The sequence below is a fragment of the Rhinolophus sinicus genome, chromosome 5 (genome assembly GCF_057876585.1).
Source record: "Rhinolophus sinicus isolate RSI-liver-muscle chromosome 5, RSI-T2T, whole genome shotgun sequence".
NCBI lineage: Eukaryota > Metazoa > Chordata > Mammalia > Chiroptera > Rhinolophidae > Rhinolophus > Rhinolophus sinicus.
Genome location: NC_142505.1, coordinates 53302680 through 53327284, shown reverse-complemented (window position 1 = coordinate 53327284; position 24605 = coordinate 53302680). Strand labels below are relative to the sequence as shown.

The window sequence follows — 24605 nt, the reverse complement described above, 5'->3', positions numbered from 1 at the left end:
TTCTTTCCTTCCTCTCTTCCTTTCAGCCTTCACCTTCTCCCCCTTCTGCCTCCCTCCCTCTCTCTAGCGCTCTCCCTCCCTGCCTCCATATTTCTTTTTGTTAATTCATTTATTGTGGTTCTCCCCCAACATACATACCATGAGAGAAGGAAGTTTATCTGTCTTTTTCACCATCAAAAGTCCAGGGCCTAGAACATCACCTAGTGTAGAATTTAAACCCTTGAAAGATATTTAGCAATGAAAGAAATATCCCTTTTTGATCATGCAAAATTTAAATAAATGCGGATCAGACGTCAGTCCCAAGTGATCTGTTTGCTGAGCTGACCCATTACTTGACTTTTTAAAGAAAATCACCTTGTTGTTTAGGGACACAGAATACCGGTGGAGTAAATCTCCTATTGAAACACCGAATAATTCCTAGACAGATTATATTTGCGGAAATAGGGAAATCCCTGAGGCCATGCATGAGGATAAAGCACAAGCTCCGTGAAGTCAGGGCCTTGGTAGATGCGCCAGCTGCTCATCTTGTACAGAGAAAGAGGTACCTTTGAATGGAGATGTAAAGCCATGATTGATGGGCCCATGAGCATCATGGGGAATTTCTATTTTGCTTGAATTCCTTTTTCCAGTTTCCAATTGCATTTTGGGCTTTCTGTAAGATTCCCGACAAAAAATCCCTATTTCTCTTGTTGGTAAGTCATTTGAGTATTTATATTTGTCATTATCACTGAGGACCAAAGACCTAGTCAATCAGTGGATGAAAACACAGTATGTGATCGTGTTCATATTCCATCATGCTGCAATAAAATAGATAAGGTTTCAGGGTCCGATCCCCCTGCCCTTTCAAAAGATTTCTCCTAACCTGCGGCTGTAATTGACAGCATCTATTCTAGCATCTCAGGAGACTGGCCAAAGTAATTTCTTTTTCTGTCTCTTATTACAATGGCTTGAGTGGTCAGATACCGAAACATATATGACTTAGATGAGAGGAAATGGCAGCATTTTACTACAATGCCAGAGAAGCAATTATTGCATGCAAGGACGTTTACTAAAAAATGCCTGTCTTAGAATGCACCTCGGCAGGAAAAATGATGTAAGACCTTCTGCCAGAGTCCACTTCTTTTTAAATATTACCAAAGCAGAGAAAGTTACTGGAGCTCACCAAGGAAGTGTATTTCTAAACAGTATTTCTAGGAAAGTTTTTCATTCACCTAATAATACATGTATTTTCACTTCTTGGCCTCTTAAGTTTTCTCAACTTTCCTGAATTCTTTAACTGGTACTGTGTGGTGCAATTTCTATTCTCAGCACTTAACTCATGACAAATGCAGGGGTGTTACCTGGAGAAGGCCAGCTGTGGCCATCAAGGTCAGTCCCTATCGGTCAGAAAATGGGGATGTTTGTTACTTTGATTTAAAGTTTCATATACAGAAGGAAATTTTATTTCCTTATTTCTCAGTTATTTGGAGATGGGAAAGAATCCTACATACTAAAATTTGGTACATTCAAAATCCATGTGTTCTAAACTATGCTCCAGTTTTTATTTAAAAGATTGCAAAAGAAAAAGTAATGTAGCCATTTTAAGTTGAGGACTAACAGGACTGGAAAAACTCTGGAACCCAGGTAATATGCATCGCTGATCAGAAGCATGATGTCTAGTGGTGATGATTTTCCTGAGAGACGTCAGAACAAACGTGGCACTTCCTATACTCCCCCAATGGCTTAATGGTTACATTGACGGTGCCTGCAGGTGTTTCTGAATTTTGTCTGTCTGAGTAAATGAATGAGGGAATGAATGAGCGATGCAGCAAGATAGAAAATGAGGTGCCTTTAAGCTTGAAGGTGTCTATTTCTGTAGCGAGTACCTATCAACAATGAGGCATCATGTAATTGGAGAAAATGCCACTAAGTTATATATTTGTTGAGAGGATTTTTCTCTACATCAAAAGGGTGAGTTCAATGAAATAAAGACCTATCTGTTTTGCTCACCGTAGTTTTCTAAAAGCTCCAACATGATAGTTTTGAATCCATGCTTGGTTTTCCATTATAAAGTTATTCATTATTCCATAGTACCCCCCAATCCTCTTCTTCTGCACATGAACTGGTACCCATTGCAAACTCAGTCTGCTCCCAGCTACTTTGCTGGAATCATCAGCCTCCCTTGAAGGAAAGTGATCTGCCACGTCCAGAGTCAGCAGGGGTCTCTCAGGAATGAATGGCCGTCTCAAATCTTATGGGCTTTTTTGGTAAAGAGGGTTAGAGAAGATTGTATAGACTTCTAAGATAAAATTTGGCAATCAATATTTTTGCTGACCTTACACGTCAATCCCAACTTGTGGTCTCTCAGATTCTATTTTTTTCAATTCCTCAGAGAAAGCAGATTGGGCAGCAAATGTGTCCACCAGAAACTGATAAACACTGAGAACCTAAACGAAAGACAACCATGCACATGAGATAGGAGGCATTGTGCCTCTGCTCCAAGAGCTTCTGTCCGCTTGAGGAGACAGATTATCATTCAGACAACAAGAAAAAACGTGAAAATAATAACAGGGCAATCTATACACCAAAATGCAGTATTGTCTTGAAATATTCTTATTATGATAAAACTAATACATGGGCGGCCAGATGCCTCAGTTGGTTAGAGAGTGAGCTCTCTACAAACAAGGTTGCTGGTTCGATTCCCACATGGGCCAGTGTGAGCTGTTCCCTCTGAAGACCACGAGCTGCCACTGAGCTTTCGGAGGGGTGGCCAGATGGTTCAGCTGGTTAGAGCTGAGCTCTCAACAAGGTTGCTGGTTCAAACCATGGGATGGTGTACTGCGCCCCATGCAACTAAAGATTGAAAACAGCGACTGGACTTAGAGCTGAGATGCACACTTGTCATGCGGGGCAGCCTGCGGGGTCTCAGCTCCCGCTCCCCATATAAGAATGCAGGACATGGTGAGGCCAAAAAGGAACACCCACGGAGCCATAGGTAGGGAAGTCAGACCACTGTAGTCTCACTGGAGGCTGGATTCACACGACATGTCACCTGCTGTCCGCTTTTCTGCCAACCGACCAACTACTTGCTAACTGAAATCCGTGCTTGCCAGGCACCATCTTCTTGCTAGCCCCCGTTTTCTGCTAGCGTAGCCACAGCAGTTATATTATTGGCCCATCCAATCACAGTTGATGGCCATTTACTACCCAAGTGAGCACCTTTCCACGTGAGGCCGAGAGCCTGGAAACTGAGCTCCTGGCTCTGTCCCCACACTCCACCCCTACAGGGTCTCGCCTCACAATCTACGCAACAAGCGTCTTCCGCGAGGGGCCCTGTGCAAGGAGCCTGGAGGTGAATGCAATATCCTGGACACAGTCAGGATCTCTGGGCACAGCCAGGGTTTATCAGGGCACCACCAGTACTTCTGGGCACACCCAGACTTCCTGGGCTTCTTAGGGTACCACCAGTCTCCCCGGGCACAGCCAGGGCCTCTCAGGGCACTGCCACTCTCTCTGGTTACAGCCAGACTTACTGGACTCAGACAGGGCTCTCAGGGCACCACCACTCTCTCTGGGCAAAGCCCGACTTCCTGGACACAGCCAGGGCCTCTCAGAGTACCGCCAGTCTTTCTGGGCACCGCCAGACTTCCTCACATATACTCCACGGTGGCTGGTCGAGACACAAAAGCAAACATCCACCAGTTCCACTACATGGTGGTACCTTCCCAAGCAAACAGTCAAGCAGTCCATTAAATTAGGGATAGAAGGCAATTCCCCATAGTCCATAGTCATTCAACAGAACTCTGTGTTAGCCTCACAATGTGTGCCCTCTCTGCAGGGCGAGGGCTCCAAGTCCTCCCCAACCTGGGGGTGAGGACCTCAGCAAGTACTTCCCAGCCCACAGGGCCGCAACAACCTTCGCTTTCTCCGGCCTATGCTGGTTGGGGAACCGTCCACATCTTCCCACCCCTCCATGGGGGTCCAGCTCTCCGGCAGCTGCTCCTCCTGGTCTTCCTGAGACTGAGTCACAAACTGCTCCACCACACTTCAGGGAGCTTTGGCTGGCACCGTACCCTGCTCGCTGCGCCATTTGTCATGCAGGGCGGCCTGCGGGGTCTCAGCTCCCGCTCCCCACATAAGAACGCAGGAAATGGTGAGGCCAAAAAAGAACACCCACGCAGCCATAGGTAGGGGAGTCATACCACTATAGTCTCGCTGGCGGCTGGGTTGGAGACACAGGAAGCAGGAGCCACACTGTCCTTTTGCACACTTATGTACTTTTTTTATGTACTTTTGCACACTTATGTAGTATTTAGAAGATGAAAATAAACTATTTAAAAAACCTAATACAGAATGGCAGCAGCGAGGTGGACTTCTTGAGTTCCCCTCCAGAGCTTACCACAAACTGAATGTCTACAACCCATCAAAGGACTCTCTGCTCATCACACAGAACAGCTGAGAGACTCATACGAGGATTACTTGAAGGTGGGCAAACTGGCGAGCAGGGGAAGAGAGAAGGGAGCGGAGTGGAGACACAGGAGAGCCCAGGACGGAACAGAGACCACAAGAGCCAGGAGATGGGCTCTTTCCCTGCATCCTACAGCTGATCTCTCCCACTGAGAGCAGCATATTCAGCATTTGAGGCAGTAACCTCAGCTGAGAACTCCAGCTGGGCCCTAGGTTGGACAAACGACACAAACGCCATACCCGGGCCCCTCCCCCCCACTCTCCCAATCCTACCCCCGCCCTTCCAGAGACTTAAGCTGGCCCCTGAACTGAGGAGTAGTGTCAGATTTCAGAGGAGCCACAGTGCTCTGGATCTGGGAAGACTCAGCGGCAGCTCTGACCCAGGAAAGAGGCTGGGAAGAGTGTGGCACTGCTGGGCTAGGAGAGAGAAGACCTCTCCATCTCCAGCCCCCACCCTTTCGGGCCTGTCTAGGGCAGGGAAATTATAACTTCAGAGACACTCCCAGGGATCAGCAGTAGGCAGCAGACGCAGCTCTGGGCTTTCAGCAGCTCACAACTTTAGAGAGATGTGCCTCTCTCTCCTCAATGCTCACAAAATAAATGTCAGTCCACTTATACTTGCTCTTCAGTGATACCATCCTCATCATAATGAGAACATGATGATGGGAAGTCTTCAAACCACAGGGAAGTGCTCTGTTTGAGTTTAGCAAAATGTCTCAGCACATTATCATTTCTCCACTGGCTAAGACAAATTCTGCCCACACTGTAATAGGATAGCAGTTGGAAGCAGAGGTTTATGCAAATGGCTGATAATATACTATGGTTCTTCTAGAGCAAGCGACCTTGCACTTTAACGATAGGAGAGAAAGATACCACTGCCATTCAGAACTCTTTTGAAGAAACAATGTTTGGAAACTTTAAATGACAAGTACAACTGTGGTAGTTTTAATACGTGTTCCCAAATTGTTTGATGCTCCTCCCTTCAAGAGGTGGGGTGTAATTCTCCTCCCCTTGAATGCGGCTGGGCTTAGTGACTCACTGCTCACAAATAGAATAAAGAGGAAGTTGCGTGACTTTGGAGATTAATTCATAAAAGCCACTGTTCTGTCTTTCACCGCTCTCTTACTCTCCCTGTCTCTTGGATCACTGGCTCTGGGGAAAGCCAGCTGCCATGTCCTAAGGACATTCTGGAAAGGCTCACATAGAAAGGAACTCAGGCCTCCTGCTAAGAGCCAAGTGAGGGAGCCAACTTGAAAGTGAATCTTTCAGTCATGGTCAAGCCTTCAGGTAGATCAGTGTAAGCCTACTCACCTCCTCAACACAACTTCATGAGAGCCCTGAGCCACACTACTTAGCTAAACCACTCCTGAATTTCTGACCTTCAGAAACTGAGAGATAATAAAGATTGGTTGTTTTCATCAACTAAGTTTGGGGGTAACTCACTATGCAACAACTTTGCTAATGTTAAACTGTTCTTTGATTTAGAAAGAAGAGAAAGGGAAAGGGAAGCAGGAATTGAGACCAGGATTCAGTTCTACAGTTTAACCAAGGCAAACAACGCTCAATGTTATCTGGACTTCTTTCCCTGGAGATCAAGTAATTGTACAAAGACACAGGGTATTTCTTAGAAATGATTTTTCAAATTAATCCATCTTCCTAAGTAGATGTCCTCGAGCTGATATCCTACCTGGCAGTTGAGGAAGCTACACAGAATATCACACCTACTTCCCACCAGGAATTTCCAAACTGCTACTCTATTTAAAAGTCATTTAAATAGGATATGTTGTATAAGTTGTCCCTGAATAGAGGCTAGGGAAGGGATGTGCATACAGCAGGCACTCAATAAATGTGTTTTGGTGTTAGCAATGGGCTGTTGTGTTTATTCTTTTCATTAGCAGACACTCATACCCAAGTCAAAAAGACCAAACCAAAATAAAACGTAGAAAAAGGTTAAAATCATGCCCCTATTTCCTTGCAATCATACATGGGGACTTTCTTTTCAAACACAAACCTGGAGTTTGGCATATTCCATGAGACAGTGGCACGAGAAGTTACTCTAAGAGAAAAGCAAGTGTTTGATGATTGTGTATTCTAACACTGAAGACGGAAAATCTGCCCAGCAACTCATAAATCCGTGAACACTTGACAGAAAAATATGCTTTGGCAGCATTGCTTACTGCATTCTTTAAAAGGAAAATTGAAAACATAGGATCACAAGGGTCAGATGGTTATTACTGGAAGCTGGCTGTTACAAAACGTAATACGTACCATTTCCCCATCTAAATTGCATTGCTTTGTCCAAGTCACCTGATGGCGCTTGGCATAAGGTGTTTTCTGATGTAGAGAACCACCGAGGTTTCCAAAAGTGCATCCATTTCAAAGTGGGGGCCTGAAAAACACCAACAACGATAGAAAAACGGTATTTTTTGTAACCTCAGCACCACAGAAAATAGTTTGACAAGAAATAGTTTACAATAAAAGAAGCTTTATTATTAAACACATATAGTACTATTCAGCAAAATCTGCTGTTGAGGGTAACTTCCGAAAGTAGGTCTTTTAGCGTCTCACTCTATATTAGGATTTTAAGAAACTGAACACTTTATCCATCAAGGTATCTTCACAACATTTTTTTTTGTGTGTGAATGGGTCTATATGCCAATAAGGGGAATTTTTCTTAAGTACCAAATAATAGCAACGATCAAGGACGTAGAGAGAGGAAAGGAGGTCAAATAACAATTAAATTGAACCACAACTTCACATGAACCGGCACATGTGGTTTAGCAAGATTTCTAAGGTCAGCTAATTACAAAATTCTGTAGATGTAATAATTGGCCTATATAATAAGCTTTTAACAGAATGTCACCTGGACGCCCCAACTCTAAAAACCTCTAATGTCATGTTTTCGCTTTAAAACAGAAACTGAGTCTAGACTCTAGAATATGGTGGTATTAATTTGAAAACCTGGAAGGAGGAAAACTATCAGTGTCTCTTGAGTGACTCAAAACAACATTCCTCATAAACGTCTGTAGAAAATCAAGAAGGAGCATTGTCCATGAGAAGGAGGCAGGGGGCTCCCCCCGAGTATGAAGCAGGCTCTTGGTGTTGCTTAGCTGAAACCGCCATTTGCCATTGATGCGCTTTCGTCCCTTCCTCTGTGAGAGTAAGAGCAAGAGGACATAGGCTGAGAGGTTTGGAGGGTGGGGGGTGGGGGGCGGAGGGGGAACATCCTAGCTACATTAATGGTATCCACAGATTTAAAGGGAGCAGGAAAGATGCATGTGGAGCCAAGAAAAGCAAGTGTTTAGCAATCCATTTGATTTCTAAGAGACGACTGGAATTTCATTGCTCTGAAGAGAGAGGGAGAAAAGTTGATACCCATTTGGAAGAAAATGAAAGTTTCCATTAATTCACCTGTTAAATGCTGGTATTTGCTTTCTTCTCAAAGCAAAACTAGTCTACTTATCCCCCCCACAACCCCCCCGGCCCCAGTGGGTAATCCCTCCCTCACTTCTCAGTGCTATATATGCCTATTATTATACCTCTTCCTACATTGAAATTGAGGATCAGCTTCTTCTCTCCTGACGACAGCATGTGCTAAGATCACACCTCTGCTGGGTCCACGTAGCACTCTTGTGCTTTATCTTCACAGAATGCGGCACCAAGTTTATGGTTAATAAACACTTGCAAGAGTGAAGGCACTAGATCCGTAGGAAACAATCACAATAAAATAATTAAGTGCCATTGGGAATAAGAGCATGAGCTTATTTCTTCTATGTAAAATTCCCAGGAGTCACTCAGACAGACACACTTGAATTCTTCCTGAACTGGAGGGCTCACTACCCCTGGAGGTAGTATAGTCCACCCTTACTAGCTTTAATTCTTACAAAACACATAATTATATTAAGCTGGAATTTTTTTCCCTGGAATTTCTTCCCATCAGGTTCCGTTTTGAGCCCTGGGGCTCTAGAACAAATTGTATCTTATCTATATCAGATATGTGGCAATTGGAAGGCTCCTGTCTTGTCCCCCAGGAGTGGCCCTTTCCCAGATGGCAATTCCAGATCCCTAGTGGTTCTTCTGTTGATGTATCCAGCAATATTCCTTATAGTGTGGTCCAAAACCATTATCATCATCTGAGGAGCACATTAATCATGCAAATTTCATGGGCCCCTCATTCAAATCTATTGAATCAGATTCTGTGGGATGGGGCCCTAGAATATGCCCAGATCTAGCTGCTGCTCAGATGATTCTTAAGCATACCACAGAACTTTCACTGGACTCATCACTCACCTCTGGATGGGCCTCTTTGAACAGTGACTCAGCATATTTTCCGATAGCTCAGGTGTAACCTAGGTATTGTCTTATAAACACTCTGTAGACAGTTCAAATGACAGGATGAAAGAAACACCGCTAAACTTTGGAAAAGTCCTATACAGTTAGAGCTGTAATGAACTCAGATGGCATCCGTCCAGTACACGAGGTAGTGTGATGGCAGAAGGCCTTGCTGTCCAGTGTGTGTCCCACTGAGCTAGATGACGTTATGAGCCGTCCACTTAGTCTTCCTGACCTGCAAGCCCCCTGTGTGCTCACATCACATAGATGAGAAGACTGAAGCTCTAAGGGGCTGAGAACTTGATTAGTTCAGGAGCAGAGAGCTGGGAAATCAGAACCCAGATCCCTCTGACTCCAACGTCTATACTTTCTCCCCCACTGACCCTCCATTCCCCACCTAAAAGTACCAAAAGAAATATTTACGATTTGTTTAATATGATTGTTGATATGGTTCCTTAAAGACCCTGCTAAATGTTTGAGCGGAGGACATTCAAGGAAGATTTATGTTATGTTACACTTTTGTTTCTGGCTCATTCACCAGATTTCTGAGTGACAGACATATTTAAGATGCAATTGAATGACTTCTGCAGCGTGATTGGCAATTACCGGCCATTCCCTAGCTCAGGACTCTTACTCATCCAGGTGAATGGGTGGTGATAAAGTGACACTTAAAATGGAGATGGAGAGCTCAGTGTGAACATAACCCCCAGTGCCACACAGGACTGGAAACTTTCCCCTCTGACACCAGTCTGTCTACAATGTTACTTTTAATCCCCTTATATGGCAGCAGGAAAGAAACACCTAATGGAAGTAACTTTAGGTAGCAGTTGGCAAGAGAGAAAACTTCTGTGTTAAAGCAGAGAGAGTATGAGGCCCCGAAACAAGACTGTTTCACTGGTTTATCTCCCAATACCCCGGGCCAATATTTCAAGCAAGCAGAGGCAGCAATGTCATCACCTATGTAGGCTATTCATCCAAACTCCCACCCCATGACATCCACACAAACAGCTCATATCTTTATTTAGAAACTTCCATTCCACTGGTAGGAGAAAGTTCCTAATCAAGACAGCCAGTGGCTCAGTCAAGATGAAGCTGTCAAAGGGAAGAGAAATCACACAGTTAAGAGTGACACAGGGCCCAGTTCCTCAGGTTCTCACTCCTGTAGTGGGCACGAGGGGTTCTCCGCCTACCCCCAGTACATCTGCCTCATCAAATCTATGAAGCAGAGCAATCTCAGCTCAGCCTGGGGCTCGTGAACACCACATAAAGGTGATGGGGGACTCAAGAACCTACCAGCATTTTCTGGCGATGTTAATGATGTGAACTTTGCTTCCATCCAAAATGTCTTTTCCTGTTCTCCTGGGAATAGCAAGGTTACCAGAAGAGTGCTAGGTGTGACCACAACAAAGACAGCCGAAAACAAGTAATACCTAGTGCTCCATGTATTAACAGTAACAGCCATGCTACCCTATCGTAAATGGCCTTTGCTAGTCTCCATTCTGGCCGGGCCAAATTGGAACGGCGAAGGAGTTGCAATGAAGAATCGGTGCAGCTATTTCTGGGGACAAAAGCAGGCCAACTGCAGCAGAGAGCGTGTTAAGACAAATGGTCCACTCTGGAATGGCGTACCGTAATGTCACTACAATTAGATGGATTAGAGGTTACAGTTCGCCATAGATAGCCATAGGATGTCCACTGATAACCACACATTTTGTTCTACTGACAGATAACAGCAGCCCACAAATGAGATAAGCTTCCCCTGTGTACACACGTTACATGAAATCAATACTTAATTACAGCAGAGCCTGCATGTGTTATTGGTGGCCGGTTCTGGTGAGGAGGCAGGTACAAAGTTGCTCTGCTAGACAGCGAGTTAAGTTGAAAGACGCTGAGGCAAGATGGCAAGATAGCACCCACCCTACTGGCCATGCCTGAGGTCTTGATTTCAATGAAGCACTGTTTGGACACTAGGCTTGGGCTGGAGAACAGAAATAAGACACATAAAATTATGCCATTAGGGGAAGAGCAGGGGCTGCCTGTGATGGCAGCTGCTAGGCTGTTATTACAGATCACACTCCTTTGTGACATGCAAGGCCAATGACAGAGTCCCGGGGAGAAGAGGACAGTGCCTCTAGGGAGAAGCTGTGTGGCTGAAGGGAGAGAACAGAGAATCAAGTGACCTGAGATGGATCCTGGCTCTCCTGCCCCTAGCTACCTACAAAGTACCCTGCAGTAGCCATAAAAAGGGAAAATGTTTATTCTGTCTAAGCTAGAGGGCTACTGTGAGGATTGAGTGGAATCAGACAGGCAGAAAGTCCTTTGTAGATTCTGAGCCTCCAGACCACTGTAAGAGATTATTTTTATTTTAGGAAGTGGTAAGACCTAGGGGTGCAACATCATTAATAATCAAGAAGTAATAGCTTCACTGATTGAGTTCCCAGTACAATGTTAGGCAGGGTCACACTGAAACCTACACACACAACCAAAGAATTGAGATGAACGAACTCGGAGGAGACACTGCAACGTGAACCAAAGATATAGGCAGGGGCATCTACAGAATTGTTCCATAATTCCTCTACGCCATGCTCACGAAATTGCACACTAGAGAGCACTCCAGTTGAGAGCTGTATGTTCATCCAAGAATTCTCCTATTGTCCGTCCTTTTTTTAAAAAAAGACTTAGTTGATTTTTGTATAGCCACCTCGTTTTGTAATGTATCACCTTCCTATACCTCATTCAAACATTTAAATAAAGATTTTGCTTATTTAAAACAAAAACAAACAAACAAACAAAACCCCTCTTTATTCATTTCACAGAAGTTGGCTCATGTGAAAGCAAGACACCGTCATCGGACGTAAGCGCCCAGGTTTACTAAAACCAAACTTTCCGTAGGTACGTCGAGAGAAATGGACACTAAATATTCTAGCTTTCTGGGGCTCCTCTTTGTGCATTTGATGAATAGGATACATTTGACAGAGGACATGTTACTGATTTAAACCAAATGCTGCACTGGGGCATTCTAGAAGGTACAGGCATTAGAGAACTGTACCGAGTTACAGAGCCATCACACTGCACGCAGATTTGAATTACATGAATTTAATATAATGTGACATAAAATATGCTGAACCTCTCTTTATGTGCAAAATTTGAAACAATGCAACTCCAACCCCCCAAATTAAAAGTTTCTAGACAATCACGTAATTCAATCTCAGAGCTGAAGGAGGCAAGTGAACTGTAAATTGAGTTTATTCTAGGGCTGCACGGGAATACTCATTTTAGCGGGTAAACAAACCGCCCTCCTATCTATTACTGAAATTAGTCTCAAAGTAGTTGAATTTTGAATTATGTAAAAACTCCAGGAATATATTGCTCAAATAAAGTAAGCCCTCCTTGTATGTTTTTAATTTATCATTTAAGAACCCACAACCCAGATAGATGCCTGAAGCCTACGGACTGCTGGGAACCAGCAACACGGAACAGATTGTTCTAGAAAGAAGAAAGTGAGGACTGCTTTATAAGGTATGGCCTAAGTCTAGTGGATACCAAACTTCATCTAAAATTAAATTTCATGACAGTCTATATAATTTGTCAAGGACATACATTCATGAAGCAACATGATCTTAGTACAGTAGTCCTCTCTTTTCTGCAGGGGTGACATTCCAAGACCCTCAATGGATGCCTGAAACTGTGGAGTGTAAGGAACTCTATATATCCTATATTTTTTCCTATACATACATACCTATGATCAAGCTTAATTTATAAATTAGAAACAGTAAGAGGTAAACAACATAACTAATAATAAAATACAATTATAATAATATACTGTAATAAAAGTTACATAAATGTTCTCTCTCTCTCTTTCTCTCTCTCTCACTCTCTCGCTCTCTGTCTCAGTATTTTATTGTATTGGATTCACCTTTTCACTTAAAGGAAGCACTTTATGGCTTCTCTTTGGCATATCTGAATTGCCGGCATCACTACTCTTGCACTTTGGGGCCATTACTAACTAAATTAAGGTTTACTTGAATGCAAGAACTGCAATATTACAGCAGCTGATCTGATAACTACTTAGTGACTAACAGGCAGGTATAATATACGTTGTGGATACGCTGGACAAATGGATGATTCATATCCTGGACAGGATGGAGAGGGAAGGTGCAAGATTTTATCACACTACTCAAAATGGTGCATAATTTAAAATTTATGAATTATTTATTTCTGCAATTTTCCATTTAATATTTTCAGACCATGGTTGACCTTGGGTAAATGAAGCCACTGAAAATGAAACCTAATAATACTGTATATCGGGTATATGCAGGACCTCAAACATGCTACCAGGCCTCTGTGTCTCTCTTTGGGCTCTGACAGTCACTAAGAGAGGATTCTCAAACTCACAGGAACATGCAGAAACTACTTTCCAGTTTTAGAAGCTGTTTCCACGTACACTCACGTACACTTTTCTTGGTGTCCATAATAACATTGTAAGATAGGCAAGATGAGGAAACTAGGTCACAAAGAGGATAAGAGAGCTGCAAAAAGTCACCAAACTAAGCAGCACGGAGCTCAGGTCTTCACACCACTCCAGGAGCTCAGTGTTCTTCTTTGAAAATAGTCTAAGAAGAAACAGTCACTGAGGGTTAGGAACATCTCTCTAAGGAGTGACATACTCACCCTCACACCCTAGACGGCGTGCTTGCTATGTGTCGCTACCCAGTGTCCACCCTTTTAGAGACCCACCCTCCCCCACTGGATACAATTTAGAGGGACAGTTGATGAAGTGCCCTACTCTCTCCTTCCAAGGGTGAGCATGTGGCAAACAGGCCAATAGGATGCTTGCTCTCTTCTTGGAATCTCCATTTCAAGGAAGAGAAGAGCAGAACGAAAATGGTTGGGGTCATTCACTCTGATGCTATAAGATAAATCTCGCTAACTAGAGCTTTGTGGTTCATGTCCATCTCTAAGCCTGTTTCTTCAGCCTCCCACTGATTCTATAAGCAACCCCACACCTTCCACCAAAGTTCTGCTCACTTAAGTTAACCAAAGTCCATTTGTTAGTTGCAATCCAAGAAACCTAGCTTGGAACCCAACTAAATCTATATTTTTATGTGTACATCGAGTATGAATGAGAGATGAGCATTCCAGTGTGTGTGTGTGTGTGTGTGTGTGTGTGTGTGTGTGTGTGTGTACGTTCTTACTCTCAAAATTTCAGACTACATATCCAAAAGAAAATGCTTTGCCATTTTTATTCCTAGTACACGATATCTTGTACAATTATTGAAAATAATGTTAACTTTTATATGAGCTATATGGGGGTTTAAGATTGCTCTAGTGAAATGAACAAAAAGTTTGGCTTAATCTGATGTCCATTTACTGTTTGATGTGTTGTTTTATTATTCTGCTTCTTCTCTGAAAGTTTCACACCCTCCCCTACACCCAAAATCAAAGTAATTATGCTTGTGTGATAACTGGATTTTATGATTTTTGGGAGATGGTATACTATCCCACACTACCATCAGACTTCTGGTAACACACCAGGTCTGCCCTTTTTGTGTGTGTTGAGCAACAGCAACAATAAAAATGGATAAAAATGTTTCCTTTGGCTTTGCAAAGGTTGAAGCAGTTACCTAGAAGCTCTTTCCCAAAAATTCCCAAGATTTCTGTCAAACTAAAATGGACTTCCTCATATCCCCCACTCTATCGCTTACTCTCTTGATGGTATGCTTCCCCCCATGATCCTAGTGATTCCAAAGCAATTACATTTCCAATAAAAGAAATGCAATAAGCAAAGTAAATTCATAAAGCAGGGCTCTGAATGCATTTCTGCCATCTTTGGTTTCATGTCTGACCCTAGAATACAGACCCTGAACAGCAGGGAGATTGTTTGTCATCTTCATTATGATGACAGCAACAAATGCTGCAAAATGCCCTGCCACAGCTCAAGATGCCTGCTGAATTCTTTGAAATGTTCAAAAAAATATTATATTGAGTATCAGCATATGCACAGCAGGCCATCAACGTATGCACAACTTTGCATAGCACATTGACCTCAAGTTTATGACCATGAGCCTAAAGGGCTTAGGCTAGAAATGGGCAGAAGTATTTAGCTTCCATGGAGGTGGTCTATTGATAAGCTGCTTCTCCAACTTTATTATTAAGGTTTTACCTGAACTTTTGAATGAATTCATGTGTTTTTGTTGACATTGAACATTTCTGAAAATGTAACAAATGAATTTAGCTTAGAGAAGGGAGGAAGGGAGGAAAGGAGAAAGGAAGAGAGGGAAGGAAAGAGGGAAGGAGGGAGGGAGAGAGGAAAGGAAGGGGAGAAATATCTTCTCTTTCAACTTATGATATATAAGCTCGTCAGTTATCCACATACCTATGGTCCCTGGAAAAACACCAATCCCAAACAGACTTCCTCATTGCTCAGCCCCTGCCATATTCTCTTCCCTGTTTTACATCAGCCATTTTTTTTCCTTTTAAGAAAACGCAAGCTCATGTTAATATTATTCACAAAGAGCATCATTAGGAAAGCAAATATCAGGCATTACACAGGGCAGACTTTATCACACAGCCCAGTGGAGATGGATGTTAAGCTTGGGTTTGGGGAATTATCTATGCTGTTTTTGCCTCTCATTAATGCAGACAATAAAAAATTAACTATATCCAGAAAATGCACTTTTGTAAAAAAGGCATGCAGACTTAATTTTTAACTATGAATGTTACTATAAAGGAATTACAATTGTGTCTAATGTGAAAGGCTTGAATTTTTCCCGTCTAGTTTATTCATTATTTAGGTAAAAATAATGATAATCAGGTATTATAGGCCAGATTATACAAAGGAATGGTATAAATGTAAATTTTTAAAAATTATCATATACTCCAGCTTTTTATTCTACCAAATATAGGAAAAATGTAGGTCATAAATATTGATGAGGCTTTATCACCATTTAAATTTGCCAACTAACTATAGACTATTATTTTGAAAATACAGTTCCACATTCATGCTCTCTGGATACTGCCAGCACGTCCACCAACAGGGTGTATCTTTACTGTTTGCAAATGCCATGCGCCCCCTAGTCCAAGCAGAAGGATCTCTGCAGGTGCCACCCTCCGGGAAGCCTCCCCACCCTCCCTTGCCCTGGGCTGGGTCACCCTCATGTGTCTCCCGGAGTGAGGTGTCCTACCTCCCCAAAAAACATATCATATGATAGACAACGTCTGTTTCTTACGGACTGTGAATTTAGACTGCAACGGCCATGTCGCCTCCCTGCTGTAATGTATCCTATATAATATATAAAATAGAGCTTAGTATATCAGTGCGCTCTTGTCTGGTGTTTGCTCATCCCCAATCCAGTGAAGACTTATTCCTCACAGCTCTTCTCATTACCTGCAATAACAACCTGTCACTCACCCTTCCACCTCCAGTTTATTCTCCATACCATAGCAAGAACATTTATCAAAGTATGTGGATAGCAGGGGAGCCCACTCTCTGCAAAACCCTGTGAAGGCTTCACATCACACTTGGGAAAGTCCTTACGAACCCTGTGAGGCCGTGCACGAGCACTCCGGTCTCACGCTCGGGCCTCACTTCCCACCACTCCTGCTGCCTCCAAACACCGGCCTTGCTATTCCCAGCGCATGTGCAACATGTTGCCACCTCAGGATTCCCTCTGCTTACCACACTCCTTCTCCAGGTTTTGCTACAGTCTCTGCTCAAATGCCTTTTCTTCAGAAAGGCTTTGCCTCATTACCTCATCAAAAATAGTCTCTGCCACACTCTATCTGCTTGCTGGCTGCACTTTTCTTCAGATGACTTACATTATGTGTTTATTTGCTCATTGTCTATCTCAACTCTTAGAGTGTACATTCCATTAGTAAAAGCACTTTATCTCATTCACCTCTCTACCCTGGGGTCTAGAACAGCTCCCGGTACATAGCAGATACTCACTCATTTATGTAGAATGGATGAATGAATAATACACTTCCTGCGTGCCAAAATGCCTGATCTAGTTACCCTCTGGGTTTCCTGGGACCGGGTTCTCCTGCATCAATCCAGCTAAATTCTGAGATACACAACTGATTGTCTATCCACTATGGCAGCCATGGGCCACATGTGGCTCCTGAGCACTTGAAATGTGGCCAGTCCTAACTGAGATGTGCTGAAAGTGTAAAATGCACATCAGATTTTTAAAACTTAGTGTGAAGAATGTAAAATACCTCACTGAGGTTTTTTTAATTGATTGCATGTTAAAATGATAATATTTTGGATATATTAGGCTAAATAACAATTATTAGTTTCACCTATTTCATTTTACTTTTTTTTTTTGAAGTGTAGGTACTAGAAAATTTACAATGACATATGTGGTTCACGTTTACAGCTTGCCTTATCTTTCTGTTGGAGAGTGCAGCTCTAGACCAAGACGACCCTTCTCCAATTAGGAGGTACAGGGTTAAAGTATAGTGGGCATAGGCTTTGCATCAGACAGATAGGTTGAAATTCTGGCATTCCTGGTACAACAGGATGCTTAAATTCTCGGAGGCTCAGCTGCTCATCTGTTCAGTGTGTGTAGTGGAAGTTACTCTGAAGGGTAGTTATGAGAAGTAACAAAAGAAGTAATACTGCCTCACGAAAGGGCCTTATGTATCCAAGGCATTCAGAACACACTGCTCCTCCCCTATCTCCCAAGAACTAGAGTCCTGCTACTCAGACATCATACCTTTACGTCTATACCCTAGGCTCTACCCCTTACCTGTGTTCTGTGCTATGGAGAGGATGAGGCATTTATGTGGTCATTTCACAAACAAGTTGGAGTACCTACTCTGTGTGAGACATTGTGCTGGGGCTAGAAGCAGGGGAAACGGTTTTAAAACCAAACCCATGACAAGTAAGGAAGAGGGTCTCTGCAATGTCCTGGTTCGTGGTGAGATGGCAGAGCTGACCGTGTGCGTGTGCAGTATCCCCCCCTACTCCAAGCACTGGAGGCACTTCTGTGGATTCCCTGGACCCCCCCCCCTTCAGTCATCGCCCATCAACAGGCATGGCCTACTCCTCCTGGACTGTGGCATGGCTCCTAAGGCTATACCTCAGAAATTTCTGGAGAGCTGAAGAGACAAACTAACAAACAAAAGCCAGGGTTTCCTGGACTCCCACCTGGAGGTGTTGGGGCAAAACCCAGGAATCTGCATTTTTAACACTCCACAGGAGATCCTGATGTATACAGAATTGGAATGAAGAATTCCAGGAAGGGTGCTCACAAATCATGCATTAGCATTTGCATGACCGCCCACAAAACAAGCTCCCTTGGGCAAACCACAGAGCCTTCCTGAACTTCAGATTCCTCATGTATAAACTGACACCTATAACCAGGGCAGCTGCCAGGATTGAGCGGCATAATGCATGGGAAGCCCAAATGGACCTCATGAGTGATAGCCATTTCAGTATTGTTAACAAGCCAAAGAGGGAACGATGTACAAAAGGAAAAAGATCTACCATCATTGCGTCTTTTCTCTGGCATTATTTGCTTTCCTCCAAATTCCAAGCCATTCACTTTTTGTTAGTTATTCTAAAGCATTTAGGACAGGTGTTCTAAGTAAGTTTCATATTGGTGAAGTACAGCAAGTACCAATAAAATCCAACTGAAATGTCAATATTTTAGTTAAGACTAATAAAGACATATCTCCTGCGGACAATGGTTCTCTCTTTTTCATGCTACGCAGATTTGCGCTTGGCAGTTGGAATGTGACTCCCACCACTTCCCAACAGAGCACCCATGCACCTTCCAAACAAACCGGGTGAGCTGGAACTGAATAGCTCAGCCACACCGCAAGAGAAAAGGACTGAAAAGTTGGTCAGAAGCTATTCCAGAATGGTTAATTTAGAATTTTATTTATGAAGTACAGAGCCTGAAGTTTTTTAAACTTCCCTGTAGATTTCAGACAGGAGTTTCAGCATGTCTGGTGCTTTGCTTCATCTTGAGAGTAAGCCGAGGCCCAGCTTCTCTCTCAGCTCCTGGTCTTGGGGCTTGGCCAGAAAACCATTAAGCTTAAGAAAGAAAAGGGGGGAAATTGCAGAATGTCTCTAAGATTCATGCAGAGGCCCTTCTCAGCTCTCAGAAATGTCAGAAGAATTCCCTGGAGATTCAGGTGGTGTCTCCATCCAATTATTCTTTTATGATTTTAAATCACAGAGAAATTTCTTAACTATGTTATGTAGCAGTTTCTTGAAATGTCTTCTTTCCCTGTCTCCCCATGAATTTCTTCCACACAGTGCAGGTGCCAAAAAATAAATAAATAAATAAAATCAAGTGCTTTGTTTCTTTCCTAAGTTAATTGTCTAGATAATTATTGGGTAACGGCTTGGCCTGGTAAAGGAAAATAAACAAACATGAAACCATGTCGTTTTATCCTGAAAAATACACAGGTAACAAGTCACAACTGCATTGTTTTCCCTGGGATGCTAACACAGATGTAACAAATATGACATGAGGAACAAATCAATATTACAATAACTAAAGCAGCCAATCAAAGAATTCTTCCAGACCACAAATATTCTACATTCTGATGATGACAAGCGCCTGTCAGAAGACTTTAATGCCAATCAAACCTCTCTGTATAGCAGAATGAGGCAACTTGCCAGCAGACACACCATCTCACTGGTGAAAACGGCCCAGGCTTTAAATAACTGGGGGAAATCACAGCCTCCTCAATGTTCGCTTAAGCCTGAAGCTTGCTTTCCCCATCCAGATTTCCAAGGTTTAATGCCCTTAGGTGATTAGCTTTCATTCGCATTCTTGCCATTTCATGAAGCCCTTTGTCTTACTGTTTTATTTTCTTCTATGGCCTTGGAGTGGGATAGAGGGTAGGAGATTTTCTAGAACTTCAATCTTTTGATTTAATTTATGTCTTTTGGTGGAAAGAGTCCATTTTGGCAACAGGTCCAAAGGACTAAGGTAATTCCCAGTCCAGATCAGAAAAGCCCAGCTAGATTTCATTTCATGATAGCTCAGTCCCTACAGGCTCATTCCTTTGGCCACTCAAGGGCAATTGTAATGGATTTTTTAAATGTTGGGCCTCTTCTTAGTGCTCTGACTTTTGCTTCAAGTTTAAGCAGCTGACACTGATTCAATAAAAAAAAAAAGTGTTTAATATTTAAAAGAGTCAATACTTAAGAGGTATTTCATAGGTCTTCAAGGAGAGAGTGGTATAAATATGATCAACCAGTTGGACATACTTAGTGTATTTCCATGTAACTTCTTTAGCACATAGAATTTAATAACATATCAGTGTTGGAAATCACATTGAAGAGAAATCTGTACTTACTCTAATGTTCTTTTTTCATATATATAATTTCATTTGGATTAAGATATTGATGTGAAATTTAAGAGAAAATATGATCCTTTTTTCGAATAATTTTTTTTAATAGGTTGAGGAGTAAATACAAGGAAGAAGAGATTTGACGACTCTGTTCTGCCTTCATGAGCCACTCCCTCTCTAATTGGGTAAAAGAAGCAAATGGACTCAGTATTAAATCAAGTATGCAAAAAATGCAGCAAAGGGCTGTGTCCACGCTTACCTGTCTGATCACACATGGTAAGAGAGAGTTAAATGCAGTGTTCCCTAATCAGAAGGCACTGGTCCCAAATGGCTTCATGCTAGGCCTGAGACAAGACACCGCAAAAGGAGATTAACACCGGGATGGTTGGACAGAGACAATCTCGAAGCCCCTAGGCTAAAGGGGGGAAGCAATTCAAATGAAGATGAAATAAACTGATAATAAGAGAAAATACTGGAATGGAACCAAGGGCATTAAAATGTCTATGAAGTTCTTTTCCTTTCACTGTTGCTTTGATCAATTATCTAATTTCTTCCAACCTTCTTACAGAAGTTAATTATCAGTGCTCTCACTTATGTTTTGACAAATAATTTAGCCAAGAAAATACAAAAATTCTGGTAGCTCAGACATCAGTTCCTGAGGAGAGAGCGTGAGCCAACTTGTCAACTGCCGTAACCTATTCATAACCTTCTAGAGAGGTACGTGATCAAAGCTTACTGAGCACCTACACCATGCCAAGACATTTAGACATGGTTTCATTTAACTCTCAAAACTATCCTGTGATACAGGTTGTCATCTCCATGTTGCAAATTAACTGGAGCTGAAGGAGGTTGGGTAATTTGTTCAAAAACATGCCACTGTGTAGTAAACAGCAGAAATGGGATTTAAGCCAGGTCTTTCTCAACTCCAAACCTGTGTTTTTACAACACCCAACTGCAGACATAAGTCCCTAGAATTCTAAAAGAGCCCTGAAAAAAAATACATCCTATGGAGTTGACCATATACAACGATATACATTTACAGTAATTCTATAGGACTCTATATTAGAAATTTTTCTCATGTTCCCATGTTTTCAGAAATCTACTCCTTGTACTCTAGACCAAAAAGGACTCCTACATTCAAGGAAGAAGTCTTTATTTTAAGTCAGCAGAAGCAAGAAGGTGCTCATAGTTTCTTAAATTGACTCAGTTTCTGATAATTTTCTTTTTTCTCTTATTTTTCTTTTTTTAACTATAGGGACAAAAAGAGCTCTACCAAAACCTGAGTTCAAACCATCTCTTCTCTTTGCTTCTTGTTGATTACAATTTTTTTTAAATGAATCCATCCCTTCACTGTAGGAATATTTGCAAAACTGACTCTAACATTCAATGGCCATGTGAACACTGTTTAAGGAAGATTCATACTCTGTCTTTCTTTATTTGTCCATTGAGATCCATCAAATCAATATACTGACCTTCATTACAGATCAACACACTGGAAAATTTTCATTGCCATAAAGATTCCTGGTTAAGGCCGGCCCGGTGGCTCAGGCGGTTGGAGTTCCGTGCTCCTAACTCCGAAGGCTGCCGGTTTGATTCCCACATGGGCCAATGGGCTCTCAATCACAAGGTTGCCGGTTCAACTCCTCGACTCCCACAGGGGATGGTGGGCTCCACCCCCTGCAGCTAGGATTGAACACGGCACCTTGAGCTGACCTGCCACTGAGCTCCCAGATGGCTCAGTTGGTTGGAGTGCATCCTTTCAACCACAAGGTTGCTGGTTCGACTCCTGAAAGAGATGGTGGGCTGTGCCCCCCTGCAACTAACAATGGCCACTGGACTTGGAGCTGAGCTGCGCCCTCCACAACTAAGATTGAAAGGACAACAACTTGACTTGGAAAAAGCCCTGGAAATACACACTGTTCCCCAATAGAGTTCTGTTCCCCTTCCCCAATAAAATCTTAAAAAAAAAAAAAAAAAAAAAGATTCCTGGTTAATAGACCATAGTGCTACCTGAAAATTCACTATTGCAAGCAAAGTACAAGGCAAAATTTTTAATTTGTCAGGTAATTTCTAGGGTCCTCCTTGCTTGGCACTCATCACATAAATCATATAATCAAATCAGCATTGCATTTGTATTGTACTATACTGGACAGCATGCTATTAAATTGCAATAAAATGCTATTTAACACTCAAGCAATGTCATAGAAGAATACTTAATAACATCTAAAAAGATTCACTTTATGTTGATAAAGGAAAAGAAAACAAGTCTCAAGAGGGTTTTGAAGACTATAAATCTCATTGAAAAGGATCTGGAAGGATATGCACTAAGCTTTTACTAGTGATTAGTGGGTTCTTTTTACTGTAGTTTTTTTTAATGTAAAGAACAACTAAGACTCTCAAAGTGAGAAATAATAAAATTTATTTATGAATTTCAATCATTATCCAAAACTCACATATTAATATGTAAAATATATATTAATATGTGAGTTTATTACATATGTTTTATACACACACACACACACACAAACACACACACGCATATATAAAATTTTGTCCTCAGCACCAGGAAAAATACCCTCTTCTTTGGCTGTGAAGTAGGCAAAATGGGTGTTAGTAACTCATTGTATGTGTGGAGAAATGGAGATTAGGTCATTCACAACTAGCTCCCAAATGGAAGAGGCCAAGTGAAAGTTAGGCCTGGTGACTCCAATTGGTGTTATTTCTGTAACTTCTCCATATGTTGATGTGATTACAATTTTAGGAGGGTCAGTTTTCATTGCAAATATATGCGTCCCATTTCTTATAACTTTCTACCAATATGGAAACATTAGATGTGACATGACATAAAGCTTTCACCTTTCTAGCAATTCTGATACAGCGGTCATGGAAGACATCACTAATCAATCACAGCAATCTGTCTTACTGACACAAGACATAATTTTAGAATCCTTCTCAACCTACTTAACCAGAGAGCCACTTGTTGACTGGGATTGGCACACGAGAGAAGAACTTAGCCATATGCACCGGGAGGACCGTGAGGGCACGCATGACAGGAATTTGCCATCTGGTGTATCAAACGGTATACCATCAACAATTATAAATACAGGTAGCAGCTCAACTACTGCCTTCCAATTCATGCATCTAGTTGCCTCATGTGTGTTAGTCACTGTGAGGAAAAGAGAGGGGTGAGCAGAGCATAAATCTTAGCTTCAGGGGGCCTACATTCTATTAGGAAAGAAGACTGTAAGATTCTAAAAGTCTGTGCTGCAGAGGGCAGAATTCTAAACATCAGACATCAGTGCCCTGCTCAGAGAAAGCTAAGGGAAAAACTGCCTCCATCTCAGGGGTATTCAAATAAAGCATTTGAGCTGTGTGCCAAGGCGAGGTGTTTGGGCTTTATTTCATGGGCAATGGGGAGTCAATCGCTTTGAGGACATGGGCACCATGATGAAAGCTGTGCAAAGGAACACATGTGGCAGCATCACATAGTCACCCGAGTGGAAACAGGCCCTGGACTCAAAGGACATTGCCAAAGGAGAACTGCAACTCCCAACCTCAGTTTGAAGATGCTGGTGCCTCTTTCAGACAGCACAGCTGCGGGAGAAATAAATACCTCTGACCAGCGCTTCTCTTTCCTGTATTCAAACTCTGTGTTGACCTGACCTGAAGGGATCTGGCTGCCACTTAAGGGAAGATAAAATATGGCCAGCTCCATAATGGAAACCAGGGGCACAAGCACAGCTTGCTTCCTCAGCTGCAGGACAAATACATCAAAGATTCTCTCTGCTTCACTGGAGCTGGAGCCCAATTCATCTGCCAGCTAGCGCGGGGCTTCACCATGCTTACAGAACAGGAAAAGGAGGAGGAAGAGAAGGAGGAGGAGGAGGGAAGTCGGGGCAAGGTGTGAGAGTTCTCCACTCCGGAGTCTGGGGACAGACTCCAGAGAACTGCAACTAGCAAGTACTGACCACTTTCTGTGAATTAGCACTTCATAGGCGCTGTCTCATTTAGTCCTCCAGACAACATTGTAGAGAGCATACTATTACCCTTACTTTACAGAATAAGAAACCCCAATCAGGATCAGTGCAACTGACCAGAACCAGCTGAGAATTGCCCTGTGAGCAGAGAAAAGCAGTCGCTTGCTCAATAACCTACATCCAAGTGGCGATGGGTGAGGTGGGTCTTATCTCAGGTCTGCTTGGCTCTTCAGGTCATATCTTCCCACTGCCCCACTCAGCCTATCAACGCCAAACATGTGTACTGGCTGAGGTCCAGGTTATGATCAGGAGGGGGGGGCAGTCATTCCTGCTTAACTTGTTTTCACTCATTCCCTTAGCTCTCTTCTCAGCATTGATGTGGATTGTTTGGCCTTTTGAACAGTGGGTTTATTTCCAAAGTTTCCCAGCGCAGCATCAAAATGACTTGTCAAGTTCCACTCTGGTGTCAGCTGCTTTCCACACTATAGCAGCCCTGCTCCTCCCTGGAAGGTCTTTTCCAGCTGCTGATGCTTCTCT

The 24605-nt window shown here is 42.6% G+C and overlaps 1 protein-coding gene, 1 non-coding gene and 1 pseudogene across 3 annotated transcripts in view; 2 read left to right on the top strand and 1 right to left on the bottom strand.

Annotated features, from left to right (window-relative positions):
* The window catches only part of LOC109443577 (uncharacterized), a 318204-nt gene that overhangs the window by 15190 nt on the left and 278409 nt on the right, over nucleotides 1-24605 (bottom strand). For both annotated transcript variants that reach the window (XR_012489505.2, XM_088798895.1), the window contains exon 5: nucleotides 6715-6835. The gene's annotated coding sequence lies outside the window, so the exon portion shown is untranslated. The remainder of the gene's footprint in view (nucleotides 1-6714; nucleotides 6836-24605) is intronic.
* The window catches only part of LOC109443573 (heat shock protein HSP 90-alpha pseudogene), a 275719-nt pseudogene that overhangs the window by 1624 nt on the left and 249490 nt on the right, over nucleotides 1-24605 (top strand).
* On the top strand, nucleotides 7415-7636 carry LOC148758250 (small nucleolar RNA U3). The gene has a single exon (XR_016021455.1). It is a non-coding gene; the product is annotated as a small nucleolar RNA U3 (small nucleolar RNA).